This window comes from Rhinatrema bivittatum, chromosome 11 (genome assembly GCF_901001135.1).
Source record: "Rhinatrema bivittatum chromosome 11, aRhiBiv1.1, whole genome shotgun sequence".
Lineage (NCBI taxonomy): Eukaryota > Metazoa > Chordata > Amphibia > Gymnophiona > Rhinatrematidae > Rhinatrema > Rhinatrema bivittatum.
The window spans coordinates 63,001,666-63,018,981 of NC_042625.1; the positions used below are offsets into that span (position 1 = coordinate 63,001,666).

The following is a 17,316-nucleotide window of genomic DNA, read 5'->3' on the forward strand; positions in this document are numbered from 1 at the left end:
CTTGTGAGATCCTGTACACCACCTGGGCTCAGGGCATGGGGAACCCTGTGTCTGGGGCCTGTACAGGTTAGGGAAGACCTGCCCTCCATACCCTCCACGAGGAAGGAGGTGTCAGTGACCGGCTGCAAGGAGGCACGCCGGTGTTAAATTCAGTTTTGAAGGGAAAGATTTTGATTTCAAGATCCAGGAGGTGGTTTTGGCTGCCCTTCCTTCCTGTCTGAAGCAAAGAGAGCTGCTTGCTTCAAGGGGGATCCCTCCCACCAGGGATCCCTAGAGAAAAACTAAAGAGACTGTGTAAGAACCAAAGAGATCCAGAAGATCTGCTAACAGTGAGTAAAGATCACTAGGAATACCCATCCGGTGTTTCCACTACCCTGGGGAGAGAGAGTAATTAAGCTCTCTGTGCAGAGACAGAACAGTTACACTTTTACCAGTCTGGAAAGGGTTTCCCACCCATCCAAGGGATTCCTGGTCTACCTGGGAACTCTGTTTGACCACAGCTTGGAGAATAGAAGTTACCTTGCCTGGTTGAAGCTATTCCTGCACAGAATGAGGAGAGATTGTAAAGAGGATTAAATCTGAGAATTGTGTGGTGCTGCAGTTTAAGTTAATTGTGCCACAACCCATCCGTGACTTTATTTTTAGATTTTAACTCAGTGACTCCAGTGGTTTTGTTTGGCACATTCAGCACACATTAGGACATACAGATACCCCTCTCCCAGGGATGAGAACCAAAATATAAAGGGGCACCCTTAGCACTCAGGGCCTTGGAAGTAATCTCCCCCCCCCCCCCCCCCCCCCAACTCGACAAAGAATCCAGGCCCTGGAAGTAAGAGACTGTACTCAAGCTAGCCTCGCTTCTAGCCCCGAAGAGCAAAACAAACACTTTTATGACCCTATCGGGTAGCAATCCGTACCCGGGGATGGGGTTACAGATGTGTAGTTGTGCATGTAAGACCAAAATCATGTAATAATGTTAGATGCATACAAAATTTAATTTTCAAAGGTCAGTAGACTTCTAGTCTTAATATTGAAAATCAGTGATTTACAAGATTTTTACACACAAGAAGAAATAACTTTTCAGTGTTCGATGCAGAGAACTTATGCATACAATCCCCTTACTTAGCAATTAGCATATTTAATATGCATATGGAGAATAATTTTCAAACATGTAGCTGTGTACTTGAAAATTTTTAAGGCGCTCTGTAGACGAATAATTAGGAAATAAACACAAACAAATGAACTCTAATAAGTAAATAAAGCAATAAATGTAGCCCACAAAAGTGTCTGTTTACATTTCTTGGAGTGAAGCTGAATTAAAATTCCTGAACTAGCAAAAAAAAAAAGCCATGAGAATTTTAGTATCCTCAGGAGCACAAATCCAGATTACTTTAAGTTTTGGGCTTGGATTTGGTGATTTAGTAACCTCAGGAAGACAGGACCCTTGGCAGTACGGACCTCACTCACACTGAATCCATATCGACACAATGGGAAACGTATGTCACGGAGTCACTATTACCTCTTTCTGCAGCAGCCACTGGTCCCTTTTTGCAGGTCTCATGTCTAAATGCTTCTACACCTGGTGCTGCTCAGCTCCTGTGTGAACTCAGTATAATTGTTCCTCTAAAGCTGCTGTTTTCAGTGTCCCAGAGCCTCTATCATGTTATCAAGCACTAGGAAAGCTATTCCCTCCTCACCCCACCCCTGAGTCAGTAACTTTCACCACAATTGATCAGTCAGACATAGGCTGGCACATTATTGTATTCCAAAGCTGTACTTAAATCTTGCAACAACATAAAGGGGCTGATGCAATACAGTGCGCTCAGCCGAGCGGACTGTATAACCCGCAGTTGGACACGGGTTGTAGAGGCGCTAACTAATCCCCTTATGCAATAAGGGGATTAGCGCCTCTACAATGCGCGTCAGCGCAGAGTGAAACTAATAGCGCTCATCACATGCAAATGCATCTGAATGAGGCTATTAGCTATTCACTCCCAATGCAAAAAAAAAAAAAAAGTGCATCTAGGATGCACATTTTTGCAATCAGAAATTAATGCCTGCCTGGAGCAGGCGTTAATTGCTGAGCACTCCTAAAACTAGTACAGAAAAGCAGAAAATTAATTTTAAAAAAAAGCGCCGGCAGTCGGGTGCAGGAAATGGATGCTCAATTGACAAACATCTGTTTCCTGAACCCCCCTGGCTGTCTGCTGTTTAGGAAAACCGACAAATTTACATGCATCTGTTTCCCTAACCAGCGGACACTCTCAGCTCGTGCCTCCTTGCTAATGTGACCCCTAATTTAAATATTGGATGGCGCCCCCAGGAAGGGCGCCTGGGGGATCCGTTAGGAAAGTGGGCACTGACGGTTCAGCGCCCGCTTTCTGCGTATCAATATTGCATTGGCCCCAAAGTAATGGATGCAGAATTTCCGGGAAATCCAATAAGAGATCAGTGAAATAAAAGTTTGGGGCCAAAAAAATCAGCAGACAAAACTTTTAATTTGAGTAGACATAAAATACAATACTCGAAAACACTGATAGTAACATAGCAAATGATAGCAGAGAAAGACCCAAATGAATCATCAAGTCATTCTGGTCTGCGCTGCTAAGGATATCCCCCACCTGCAGAAGCCTGACTGCTTGTAGGATATTTGCTCCTTATTCAGGTCAGCTCCTCAAGAGAGAAGAGTTTCCAAAACTAACACAGGAGTTTATACAAACCCCTCACCCCTCACTGAAGATCAGGGAGAATACAATCCATAGGAACCAAGTCATTTGGGCACCTAAAATAAAGAGTGAAAAAATGAGACAAAAGTAAGGAAAACATTTTTTTCCTGAATACTAAAATACTTTTGCCTGCCATTTTTACATTTTTTAAATGCATTTTTACCCCTGCCTTAGGTAAAAGATAACCATGTGATGAGAGGGCTCCTCACCTACACAACAATCTCGAAACACATCCATTGCAAATGTCATGACATTTGGTGCCCACTCTGCTGCAGAGTAATGTGATTTGACACCATCTAAAGCTATTGCTTTCACGTGATTTCATTTAACTTGTTACAAGACAGCAGGTTTTATTAAATCATCAATTAACGCATGTCACTACTGCACATCTACATAGAGGCATATGTGCAGATTGTATCCATACAAAAATGCACATATACCGGGGTTTTCTATGCGCAAGTAATGAAGAATAAGAGCCATTAAGTAAGGTAGCCCAAAGTGGCATCCAAATAATTAATGGCTAGATTTCTTAATGACCCATATTCTTGCTTATATTAACTATATGAATGTGGATCTCTGATTAATCTTATTTGCTGATTTTCTCCCTTTTCAACAACAGCATATATAATATATAAAATTATGTAATATGAAGGTATGCTACACACAAGTGCTATGTGGAGATATATATATATATATCTGGGGAGAGGGTGCCATTTTCTGCCCCTAAGAAAATGTCCCTGCCCCTCACAAGCACGCAGGATGTGATTTCTGCTGGTCTGACTTCTCAACAGACTCTGTCCTTTGGTGATCTAAGGGAGTATGAGAGGCTGATGCAGTAAGATGCGTCCTCAAAACAGGCGCTAGCGTTGAGCACCTGTTTGTCCTGATACGCATGCAACCACATTCCACTGAGCGCCCGATGCAGTCTTTAAATGAGAGGCAGCGTGGAAAAAGTTGCCCGCTAAGGGAGAATTGTTCACCTGTAGCGCTCAAAACTAGCTCATTGCAACGGGTGTTCAATACGAGCTTCAATTTGATCCCGCCTCTTTTTTGTTATTTGCTGAAGTGGAATATATTGGGCGCCCCTTGCTATGGGTACCTAAATTGTGCGGCCATAAGAAAAGTGGATTTCTTTTTGATCGTCAATATATATTTACTTTTCTCCACTGCAAGTAGTAAATTAAAGAGTCACGATGATACTGAGGAGGAGGACACACTTATCGCAATACAGAGAACTATATTTTTTTAATGTTTCTCACGAGTCCTTGACTGCGAGTTGCTTTTACTCCACCTCTGTGGTCGGAGTTAAATTCCCCATCTTAAAAAGCATATGTTGGGTGCCCAGCGCTTTCCTACATTGGTTGGTAATAGCTAATGTCTTCATCTACATCAGATTTACATGTGACGGGTGCTGTCGGCTACTCGTTTGTTAGGGCATGTGTTTTGGCCTCGCTAATCTCCTTACTGCATCAGGCGCTAGTTTAGTACGCCCAAAACGCGCAGCCAACTGTGAGTAAACCCGCACACTAGGCTGAGCGCACCATGTTGCAACGGCCTGTCAGCGTGGTAGGGAGGAGCACCATTCCCCCATTGGGAGGGGTAAATTAGTAGCATAAACCCCGCCCCCTGCTCCCACATGAGTGGGGGGAGGGCGGTCATCTTGAGTGGATTGAGGAGAGTTGAGCAGAAGTGAGGATCCCAAGCCCTGGCGTTCTGGTAATCTTAGAGCTCTCTCCCACCGAGGGGCTCCATGTAGCCTGTTTCCCAAAGAGAGGGGCCTGAGAGAGCTGAATTGAAGTAGGAGAATTTCCAAGATGGAGTGCCTGAGAGTTCTGGGAGAAAGAGAGAGAAAGGCCTTGCAAAGTTTGGGTGACCAGTGTCCTGGGAGGTGCCAGGGAAAAGGGCATCTGGGAAGGTCACCAGAATCAGTGGCTGATCCAAATACATCAGAGAGGAGGAAGAAAGGACAGTAGAGAGCGTGATTTCAGCTACCAAACAGGCACTAGGAGAGCCCAAGGTGGGAGAGGGTACCTTCCATAACAGCTGACCTGTTTGAAGGAAAGATGGAAAGAGACTGTCATTTTTGTTTTTGGTGAGGAATTTATGTTGCGGAATTGGTGCACTATCCTGTGTGTGCTATTTTGGCTTTATGTTTGCCACCAGTTTTCCTTCAGTAAAGATTTTCATTTGAACAGCCTTGGACTAATCATTGGAGTGTCTGGCTGGTGTGCAGAAGATCCCCCAGAGTGAGTGAACACTAAGGGCCTTGAAAACGTCCCCCAGGTGGGAACCCCAGGGAGTGATGGGGCCTTGCATGGTCTGTGGCCCACCTCATGTGCCCTCCCTGTCTAGTCCCAGAACTGGATAAGAGCTTCATATATATGGAAATGCACAGTGGACTTTGCACCTCAAGACCTGGTGGGAAGTCAGCTGTGGATTTACCTGCATCTGCATCAGATTTTCCCCATAAATCCACTGCAGGTTTTGTCACAGCTTCTCTTAAAAATACACAAATGGCTCTTGGTAGACAGTAATACAGCTTAAATCAGAGGGGTACCTTACACTAGACACAGTGGCTTAAAACAATAAACACAGAGGATTATTTGTATACATCAGATTATGACAGCAAGCTCTATATTGGATGGTTGAAATTTAGAGCTCTACACATAGTACAGGAAATGTTCACCATAAAGCCTATGGTCATATTAATTGTATAAGAGAACGTGCTTTATAGGAAGGGAAGAAGATGTAAACAGAGAACTGATACCAGCATGCATGGCACCTCACCATTAATACTAGAACACATCTTCATAACTGGGTTGCTGTTTAGAAGAGATCTTCATGTATGGATCCTACATGCTTACATTCTAGTTAGTGATGCAGTGCATGGGCCAAGCTCCTCGGCCTCTTAATTTATCTGCCAATTTCAACTGCATCATTAGGGTTCAGAGCTGCATTACTGCATCTGAAGTAGAGTCTGCCATGATCTGACCTTCTGACAACAGTAGGGCACCTTCCATAGAGTGTGAGAGAGGCAAAGACCTCTTGCATGACCTGTCCTCTTGCATAGCGCATCTGAAACCTGCTATGATCTGATCCCCTGTCAGTAACACAGACACATTTCATGGGCTCATAGAGACTTGCTGTCATGATATGACTTCTTTACAATGATCTAGACAGCTCCCACAGGGTGTTTGAAAATTTCCGACTGCCACTGGGGGAATTAGAATGAAAAGAAGCTTTCAAAGGACTGAGAAACCTATCTAAGATGATAAAGGGACCTTCTGTGAACACGAGTAGAAAAATGTGAAAATTCACCAAAAGTTTGAAAAAAACAGAGGCTTCCTCTTCACAGCAAAAACTCACATGCAAGACATGAGACTCTACAGAAAATAAGACACTGAAGGGACTTTGCATGGATGCATGGTATAATAGAATGCTCAGCAAGCTCAGAAAGGCTCAGTCAAAGTTCTAGAAACTTTGACATAAGTGTTCCATGCTGGATTCCATTGGACGATATCACCCATGTGTGAGGACTGCCATCCTCCTTGTCCTCAGAGAAAAGGGAAGATCAATGTTTGATACAGAAGAAGGGCAGAAGACAGGAGGTGAGAGAAGACATTGAAAATTGAAAGGAGATCTTGAAAAAGAACTTTGGAGATTACTGAAAAGAGTCCGGAACCCCCGCTGAACGACCTCCTGCAGTCGATCTCCTGCCGGCGCCATTTTCCATACGGAAAACGATTTGCGGCAGGAGATCGTTTTCCGGACCCCCGCTGGACCCCCAGGGACTTTTGGCCAGCTTGGGGGGGCCTCCTGACCCCCACAAGACTTGCCAAAAGTCCAGCGGGGGTCCGGAACAACCTCCTGCAGTCGAATCGTGATGGTCTATGGCTGCCGCCATTTTGAGGCCGCCATTTTGCAAAATGGAGCCGGCTGAAGACAACACAATTCAATTGCAGGAGCCCGTTCCAGACCGCCGCTGGACCCCCAGGTAATTTAAGGCATTTGGGGGGGGGGTTCGGGAGGGTGGGGGATTTAATTTAAAGGGTCGGGGGTGGGTTTTAGGGGGTTTTAGTGTGCCGGTTTTCCTGCCATTGGTTTAGGGCAAGTAAGTAAGTTCCTGCCCTCCCCCTTCCCCCGATTTACGATTTTTTAACGATAAATCGGGGGAATTGGTATTGTATCGTGGCCCTAACGATTTTTGATGATTTAAAATATATCGGACGATATTTTAAATCGTCAAAAAACGATTCACATCCCTAGTTTTTAGCTCCTTTTTAAATGTCTTTTTGTCTGGGATCAATCGTAGCCTTCCAGGTAGGGAGTTCCACAGATTTGATCCAGCAATGGAAAAGGCATGGTCTCTTTTCTGTGTCAAGTGTGTGCTTCGTATATAGGGGACAGACAGTTAACCCTTATTTTGGGATCTTAATGATCATTGGGGATTGAAAGGTTGTAATGATATGCCACTCATATCAGTGTTATTTGAGTGAATGATATGTTGGGTTCTGTATTGGGAGTCACTGCCCAGGAAAAGGACCTTCGTGTCTTTGTGGACAATGCATTGACATCCTCAGCGCATTATGTGGCAGATATCAAAAAAGCAAATTGAATGTTAGTAATGATCAAAAAAGGAATGGAGAATAAAATGAAAAATATCATATTACCTCTGTATTGATCCTTGTGTTATATTTGATGGTTCGCAGGCTGCCCTCACAAACCACCATACTCACCCTCCCTGACTGGGCCCTTCGTTCCTGCTTCCAACGTGGCCAAATGCTGTCGGTACTCTGACGTGCTGAGACATCACCAAACCCTTATACAGCAGGATGCCGCTGGCCCCACCTTCATGTGCTCCTCCTTAAGTGTGCGCCAGATGCCAGACCTCACTCCCTTTAAAGATCAGTGACGGGAAAAACCATGTGGCGCTGGATGATGATGTCACTTGTCAAGCCCTAGAAAGGACTCACTCTCTCCTTCCCTCATTACCTCAGCAATAGGTCCAGCTACGCCTCATAGTGCAAGCTGCTTCCCAGCATCTCATCCTCATTCCAGCCTTGTCCAGCTTGTCTTCAATTCTGCTCCAGCTGTCTTTTCCCCCATTGTCCACTTGTTCTTGTTCTCTCCTGCCCTGCCTATCCATCCCCTTGCTCTGCTCTCGGATAGATACCTGGTTTGACCTCGGCTTGGACCATGGATACTCTTTACCGCTGCCTGTCTCTGACCACTGCTTGGACCACAGATACTCTTCACCACTGCCTGTCTCTGATCACTGCCTGGACCACTGATACTCCTGACTGCTGCTGGCCTCTGACATGCCTGACTGCTGCTGGCCTCTGACCATTGCTATCCATGGACCTTCTCATCTGTAATCGGCAGAGAACCCACCTAAGTCCTGCCGGCCTCGATACCCCAAAGGCTCAACCTGAGGGGAATGAGGGCTTCAATAGGTGAAGGTCCTGACGTGTCTCTGCTTTGCCTGGGTCTGCCTGTTGATGGCGGGAACCTGCAGGGCTCCTCCCTGCAGGTAGAGCCAATCCTGTCTTGGCCCAAAGGTCCACAGACACAACACCATACTGGAACTGCCCTTGGAGTAAGTGTGCAGTTCTGGTCATCCCATCTCAAAAATGACACAGCAGAACTAGAAAAGGTACAGAGAAGGAAAACAAAAATGATAAAGAGGGTGGAACAGATCCCCTGTGAAGAGAGCATACACAGATTAGTGCTCTTCAGCTTGGAAAAGAGACAGCTGAAAGGACGCATAATAGAAGTTTGTAAAATCATGAATGGAATGGGAAAGATAAAGGATGGTTATTTATCCTTCAAATAATACAAGGGGACACTCCATGAAACTAACAGGCAGAAGATCTAAAACAAATTGTAAAAAGTACTTTTTCACTCAACACACAATCAAGCTGTAGAATCTGTTGCCAAAGGATGTGATGAAGAGTTCTAGCATAGCAGGGCTTAAAAGAGGTTTGGACAAGTTCCTGGAAGAAAAGTTAATGAAACATTATTAACCAGATAGACTAGAGAAAATCATTACTATCCCTGGGAGTTAGTAACAAGAAATAGCTCTACTTTTTGGGGTCCTGTTGGGGACAGGATGCTGGGCTCAATGGACATTGGTCTGACCCATGTTCTTATCACTCTTGTTTGAGTTGTGCTCCAGTATAATACTCCTCTTTGCCAGCACTAATGGAGCATTTAATGGAACAGCAACTACCAGGCCTTTTCCCATTGCCAGCATTATTTTAATTTTTAGACTACATCTTATTACATACATTACTGATTATTATTATTAGACTTAAGATGTCATTTTCATCTATCCATACAAATCACCCAGCTCAACCAGTAGAGAGTCCCATGGAGTAAAAAATAACTTATACAGAAACAAAGCTCCATCAAAATGATTAGGAATGATTAGGAATTTGGGTATCCTTTCAGCAATGAGTTAAAACTGATCTGAATGTTTCACAGAGAGAGAGCTAGAGAGAACTGTGTACAGAGAAAATGGAAGGCAGAAGTGTGACGAATGCCAAGACAGAGCATCAGCTGATCCCTCCTCCCTCATACAAATAAATGAAAGCACTTTCTGTCTTCTTTTATGGGACAATTTTCAAAACTGTGCGGGCAGGTGCAAACTGCTGTGGATACTTTTCCTTGTGGATTTTGCACCATTTCTCAAAGACAAAGGGCATGCATTATTTCCCTTTCAAAACTGCCCATGAAAAAAGAAAGTACCCAGTTTACTGGATGTACCATTGCTACTTTTTAGAAAACTAGACCAGCCTGGGATTATTGGTGTACCCAGGTGCTTGAGCTTGCTGATATTGAAATTTGTGCTCTGACTTGGAGAATGCCAGATTTAAGCATGAACAAATTTGAGGGTCCCTTCCTGGAATATTGTAAGCAATAATATTTGGCCCGGTACTGATTTGTGACTATGTCTACATCACTGTACTGTGAATCGATGTTTCTCCTGGCAAATACTTCAATATATTATACACTGGACAAAGTTATTAAATAAAGAGTTATAAAGAAAAAGAAAGTGCTTCTGTAGATTTGCACCTACTTTTTCTGTCCAAAGCAATGCGCATAATTTTCAAAATGCAAAATGGCATCCGTTATTCCCTCCTCCAGTCTAACCCCGCCTTGGGAATGCCTCCATCAAAATGCAATTGAAGGTACTTGCATTGTGGAACAACACACACACTTTTTCCTGCTTACAGATTGGGCAGTCTTTGAAAAGCCCTTTTGTAAATAGTCATTTACACAGGTCAATGGCTTTTGAAAATTGCCATCCCTGAGGCTAGGAAGATGATCAGGTTCAGCCGCCTCATATGAATACCACCCTAGCGTTGTTTAGCAGAATATTTCTAGTCTTGCTTTTCTGATTATGCTTTGCTTGCATGCCTATGTGTATTTAAAGTAAAGATTAATCTGCAACCTTGTATGTTTATTTTCTGCATTTTATCTTGGGGGGAGGAGAGTACAGAAATAATCAAAATTCACCTCCATGCCTCTTCTTTCTCCTCACAGCACTCTTTTTCCTTCCCTTTTCATCTTTCAAAGACGAAAGCAAGAGCATAGGCCGGGCTGTGAGCTCCCAAAGAGAAGTAACAGTATAGCCTATAAGCTTCTAATATATGAAGACTAATTGTTATGATAGAAAATTTACAGTTATTTTGCACAACCAGCAAGAAGAGAGTACAATATTCATTTATATAGCTTGATCAGAGGTAGGCAAACCTCAGCTGGCAGATAAGATGTGCTGAGTCAAAAAATTAATTCCAGTTTGTTCATTCATTTTGTAGGTTGCAGTCATTAGTTTGGTTTGGTCATACAAAAAATGTTTTATTTGTTCATTTATCATTATAATCAATGAGGGAAGCAATGCAGCCTATTTTGGGCTCTCAAATTGGACTTTTCTAATCATTTATAATGAAACTGATGGGTAGGCATCATCAGAAAGGTGAAGGCATGCCAACACATCAAGACTTTGTCAACATGACACCAAAGGTGACATGAAGAGCCCAAGGACCTGCAGTGAGAGAAACTAGAACCAACAGTGACAGGAGTTCTCCAGGTACCATCAGAGGAACACAGTAGCATCAGGAGTGACCAGAACACTCCAAAGCTTCAAAAGTGCAGCAAAGGGCACCAACAACAGTGACATGACTACCCTAAGGCTGCACAAGAGGGGCAAAGTGGCAAGTGGGATATGAAAAGCTCAAGGCATAATGAACGGGGAACAAAGCACCAAAAGATGCAGAAACCCCCTCCTCAAAGCTGTGATAGTGAGTCAGAGCAACTAAAAGAGTGGCATAAAGACCCCAAAGCATCATAAGAGGTACAAAGCAGCTACCAATAGTGGCTAGAACATCTCAAGGCTCCAAATGAGGAGCAAAAGGCACCAACCAAATGAGATGTCAGAGAAAATCCCTGCAGGAGGCCTGATGTCATTTATATATGGCATTATTAGGTGAAGAAGCTGGCTGGAGTTGGTATTAACTGGATGCTATGATGCTACTGACCAGAGGCTCTAATTCATTTTAGCCACTAGCTGTTTAATATCCTGTGATTCAGGGAATCCAGGACATGAATCTTCTTCTGAATTAGTTTTTGTAAATACTGACTTCATTACCTCAGAAGCAATACTCACAGTCATGGTTCTGAGTGCTAAATGTCTGCAGTCTTTGCCTTTTGCTGTGATATAATCCATTGAAGGTAAATACCAGATGAGACCAATAATTGCAAGAACCAGAAGGGAACACAGTTTGAAGATAATATCCAAGAGGACAAGAAACTGTTAAAGATAACTGGTTTGGTAAAACCTGTGTATAGCATCAGATGGCCAGGGTTAAGACCAAGTGTTGGCAAGTAGCATAGGGAAAGGGGATTTGGAAAGAAGCTAGATGACAGCTGGAGAACAGGAGGACTGGCTTGGAGTGGTAGCGGCAGCAATATCACTGGCTATTAAAAACAGAATTGGTAGGATCAGGGCAACGTTGAAAGAAAAGTAGCTGAAAAACCATCAAAATGGACCTCAAGGGCTGAGGTGAGAGGTAGAATGGTATCAAAAGCTGGAGACACCAGGAAGAGCAAAACAATACCAGGAGTGGCTTGAAAGGCCTGAAGAGTGGTAGAGCAAGCATGCAAAACAACAGATAGCCAGGGAAGACCAAAAGTCAGCACATACTATTGGGGAAGAGAATCTGGAAAGAAGCCCAAAGACATCCAGAGCAGAGGAAAAGCACCCTAAGGGATCAAAACTGGATTGGAGTGGTGGTGGCAGCAGTGGCACTGGCAATTAAAAACAGAAATGGTAGGAGCAGAGCAACTCAGCAATAAAAGTGACTGAAAACCCGCCATGGCGTACCTTGAGGGCTGAGGCAGAAGGAAAAAATGGCATCAAAAACCCAAGGAGTGGTGCAGCATGCATGTAAAGCAACAGATGGCCAGAACAAGACCAAGAGTCAGCAACTACCAAAAGAAAAGGGGATTTGAAAAGAACCTCAAAGACAGCCAGAGTTGGGTTGCCTATCCCAGTCAGAGGTATGGTTACCTGCTTGATCCTACCAGTAGCATATGCTTCTGTCAAAGATTAAGCAATGCACGTTTTACATACATACAGATGGTATAATGAAACTGTGAATGGATCATTGAATCAGTTATTTGGATAACTATGGTAATTATAGAGATAATATATGCCAACAAGCACTGACCCCCAAACATAGTGGGGTAGATTTTCAAAGGGTTACGCGGGTAACCCCGAAAACCTGCTCCTGTGTGCGCCGAGCCTATTTTGCATAGGCTCAGTGGCGCGCACAAGCCCCGGGAAGCGCGTACGTCCCGGGGCTTTGAAAAAGGGGCGGGAAGGCATGGTGCCGATCCGGGGTTGTCCAGGGGCAGGACCGAGGCCTCCGGCACAGCAGCTGTGCCAGGGGTTGGTGCGCCAGTAGCCGGCCGGCGCGCACAAGATACGCCAAATAAGTAAAACAAGATGGGGAGTAGATTTAGGTAGGGCTAGGGGGTGAGTTAGATAGGGGAATGGAGGGGAAGGTGGGGGGGAGCAGAAGATAAGTTCCCCCATGGCGTATAGCGTGGAGACTCACAAACAGCAGAAAGACATCGAAATCCTCAATGTGTACAGTTTGAGGAATTAAAAACTGCATAAAGGTGTGAAAACGCCCAAGGCTTACAGTGTGGGGAATTGCAAACAGCACAAAATTATTATAATCCCCAAGGCATTGAGTGTGCTCAATTGCTAAACAGCACAAAGGCCTAGATATTCCTAGCCAGCAGGATGGAAAACTGGAAAAGAGGTGGGGTAGAGGAAGAACTTGTATTTTTAATTCTTTTTTCACATTTTTATTTTGGAGACAAAACACCACAGTATAATTAAGAAATAAGCAGGGTGAGAGTTCTAGGCTGGAATCCAAACAGTAAACAACACAGAGGCACCAAAACTTGCATGTTGGTACATGAGAGGCATAGCAAGTAGGCATATTGGCACCAATACTCTGTTCTTCTATTCCATGTAAACCGATACGATGTGCAAACGGTTATTGGTATAAAAAAAGCCTTAAATAAATAAGATGGTACATCAGTGGCATGGCAGCTAGGCAGAATAGCAGCAAGACCTCCAAGGTAATTTCAGTAGCCTTTCCATTTGCATGGAAATTCTGGAAAGCCCAGCAAAGGCATATTGATTTTCAAAAACACCAACTTTTCCATCAGATCTGGTGCTAGCCGGAAATGATGAGGACTCACGATGTCTCCTACCATAGAAAAGACATGCTGGTTGATGAGCAGGAAAAATAGTGCTGAATCACTTTGGCTAGGTCTGGCCAGACTGCCAACTTGTATGCTCAACATACCAGTGCATCTGTGTCCATGTCCTCAATGGGCTCTGTGAAATAACATGTCACAGACATTTCTGCTGGAGTCTCCTTTGTTGGGGTGGGCCAAGGGTCATACTTGCCAGTTGCTGTACCTATGGCCTGTTTAAGGAGAGATGGTTTTGTTTGGGAAATGTGGCTTTGACAGACTGAGGTGGGGAAGGAAGTGCTAGCTAACGGGATATTGTTTGTGCCTGCACTACTCTCTGGGATGGCCACTCTTTCCTGTGCCATATCCCCACTATGCCTATGCCTCTGCCACTTGCACCACTTTTCATACACCCTAGCTACCAGTATCTCTTCATGTGTGTGACTCACTGGAACTGGAGGGCTAGACTCCCTTTCACCCATGGATCACAAAGTGTGCCAAGCTTGCATGCATTCTTTTGTGTCAGAGATTTCAGTCTCTCTTGCACCTGCTGCTACAAGGAATCCACAGATTGCAACACCTCTGTTTCCATTCGGTTGTTCTTGAAACTTGGACAGTAATACTCAGCACAGCAGCCTGCTCTCTCACAAACAGAACTCCCATACTGATTGATATTCCAAAAGACGTTTGCTTTATTTAGAAAAGACACACAACTCAGAGATAAGGAAATTTCCAGTTCAGTGGCCACCTATAGCAGGATTCAATAGTACAGAAGACTAGTAACATGAGAACACAAAAAGACATACAATAGTCCTGAGTTAATCAATAAACTGACTCATAAAGCTGGACACACTCTTGACCTATTACTGGCACCACTACAACTATTACAAGAATGATAGCCGATGAATACAAACTACTTGACTCTACTGATCTGACCACCACATGGTAAGTTTTGATATTCAGAAGCAAATACAAGAAAGGACCGCAAAACTGGTTCACCCACCTTGACTCAGAATCCTTTCTCCTTGCCTTACCAGGACCACTGGAGGCCACCCAGTCTACCATCACCCTGGTAGATGCTTGGAACAATAATCTAATAATAACCATGGACAAGATCACACCTTGCAAAAATGTCTCCACTAAAAATTCTAAACCATCTCCCTGGATCACAAAGGATCTGCTTCAAATTAAAAAAATTGGTAGAAAGCTTGAACAGAAATAAATGGCAGAAATCAAAGACATAGCTGATAGAAATATAGAAATGACAGCAGAAAAGGACCAAATGGTCCATCTAGTCTGCCCAGAAAGCTTATGATAGTATCTGCTGCACCGCACAGGTTACCCCTATGCTTAACAGATTCCCATACCATAAAAGTCAGGCCCTCATTGGTTGCTGTTTGAATCCAATTCCCCGTTACCCCTTGTTGAAGTAGAGAGCAATGTTGAGTTGCATCAAAAGTATCAGGCTTATTGGTTAAGGGTAGTAACTGCCACATCAGCAAGTTACCCCCATGTTTATTTGTTTCCCCAGACTGGGGCCCTCATTGGTTGCTGTCTGAGTCCAATTCCCCTTTCCCCTGCCATTGAAGCAGAGAGCAATGATGGAGTTGCAAGCTTATTGGTATGGGTAATAACTGCAACACCAGCAAGTTACCTCCATTCCTATAACCTAGCAATCACAACAGCAAAAAGAGCCTACTACACAAGATCCATCAACCAAGCAGAACACTTACCCAGACAGTTATTCCAAACCATTAACAAACTCTTGCAGTTCCAATCCCCCATACTTCCCTACCTTACAACTGAAGCCCAATGCAACAAGCTGGCCACATTTTTTACAGAGATTACCTGCATCCGAACGCAACTGGAAAAAGCACCCATATAAAAACCAAGATTGATAAAAACAGACTCCACAATCACAAACTTGACCAATTTCTGTCCATTACCACCTTAGACCAAGCACATATTTGAAGAAGCCCTGCCCCTCCTGGCTCATTATGCAAGCTAGGGCAGAGCAAAGGAGGTGGAAAGCCAAATTGCCAATGTAATGGATAGACAATAATGACTTGGCAATGAACTAAAGTCCACAAATGTTTATAAGTTGTTCAAACTATATACTTTGAATAGCATCATAAAAAAAAAACCCCAGTTCAAATACTTACAACCGGGTTCACGGTCCCCAACATAGATCATGTTTTGTAAACTGCCTTGGGTGGGACCAAGACTCAAAGTACAGGCCATAACAAACACCTCACTTGCAGAAGCCCAACGTCCAAGTGGCCTAAAAAGAGCAATTGTGAAACCCACATTAAAGACTAGCCTGGACCACACTGACCTGAGCAGCTACCAACCCATCTCAAACCTCCTTTACCTAAGTAAAATTATCAAAAAAGTAGTATTATCTCAGATGTCAGACCATCTGCGTATGACAAACACCTTGATCCCTTTCAGTAATTTCAGTACTGAAATTACACTTCTAAGCCTAGTGAACAAATTGTCTTGACCAGGGGAAATCAGCCTTACTCATTCTCCTGGACCTCTCTGCAGTTTTTGATACTGTAGAGTGCAATCTCTCTTTCACCCGACTAAGTGACATTGAGCTGCCTGGCCCTGGTTCACATCCTACCTCTAATATCACACCCAAACTGTTTCCATTCGATCAACTCTCTCCAAACCCCATTTGCTCTCTTGCAGAGTACCTCAAGGCTCCTCTCACCCACACTTTTCAATATATACCTATCCCCTCTCTGTTAACTCCTAAGGACCTGCCACACCACCTATTACTCCTACGCAGATGCCATCCAAATACTAATCTCTTTAGACGAAAACCAAGATCAAATCATCCTCCACCTCAACAAATCCTTAGAAAAAATTGCAAACTGGCTAAACCAAAATAAATTAAAAGTCATAACCCAAAACACAGAGAGGCTCTGGGTTAGGGGAAAAAAAAAAAAAGAACCGACCTTACCTTCCTGAAAGTAATCTTGGGTGGAACAATTCTCCAGCTCAGCTCAAAAGTTCAGTCTTGTGGCTTCACACTAGACTTCCAAATCTCCATCAAAGCCAAAGTCCAAAAGTAACTAAATCAGCCTTTTGCCAGCTTTGCCACCTCTAGCCACTTCTGGCTACTTTTATAACTGTCATCTCTTGCCTGGACTACTGTATGTAGGAATCCCCTGAACCATCACCTACAGCTCATTCAGAATTCTGCTGCCTGCTGATAATGACCCCATCACCTCAGTGCTGAAAAGCTTTCACTGTCCACCAACACTCTACCATACCAAATTCAAGATCCTAACCCTGGCCTATAAAACCCTCAGAGATCTAACTCCATCCTACCTCAGCCACATCACCCCCCAGCCTCCCACACCACTATGGTGGTCACTGTCACAAGCCTGCTTTGTGGCACCACCACTGAGGACTGTGTGTCTCGCCAGCAACAGAAAAGCGAAACGTTGCAGGCTCTGTGCCCAACCCTTTGGAACTCCCTACCTTCCAATATTAGGCTGGCCCCCGACTTCCTATCCTTCAGGAAAAAAACTTAGCTGTTTGAGGCAGCTTTTTTGGTCTCATCCATTAACTTAAACAAACCAAACAGGACCATTAAGCAAGTCACGAACGCTAGCCCATGGTAGTACCCATCCCACGACAACATCAGGAAGCTACAACCTCCCAGAATCTATATTCAAGTGCTACTCAAATTATGTTATTTCTCATACTGTCTGAACTGATGGAGTGTATCTGATTATTAATTGTAACTCGCTTTGAACTTTCTTGGTGGAAAAGTGTGACATAAATAAATGAGGAGGAAGAT

At 43.9% G+C, this 17,316-nt stretch overlaps 1 long non-coding RNA gene across 1 annotated transcript in view; it reads right to left on the reverse strand.

Annotated features, from left to right (window-relative positions):
• Window positions 1-2,479: 2,479 nt before the first annotated feature.
• LOC115073496 overlaps window positions 2,480-17,316 on the reverse strand; it is a 119,473-nt gene continuing 104,636 nt past the window's right edge. Inside the window, exon 3 of the long non-coding RNA XR_003852030.1 lies at window positions 2,480-2,782. This is a non-coding gene — a long non-coding RNA (uncharacterized LOC115073496). The remainder of the gene's footprint in view (window positions 2,783-17,316) is intronic.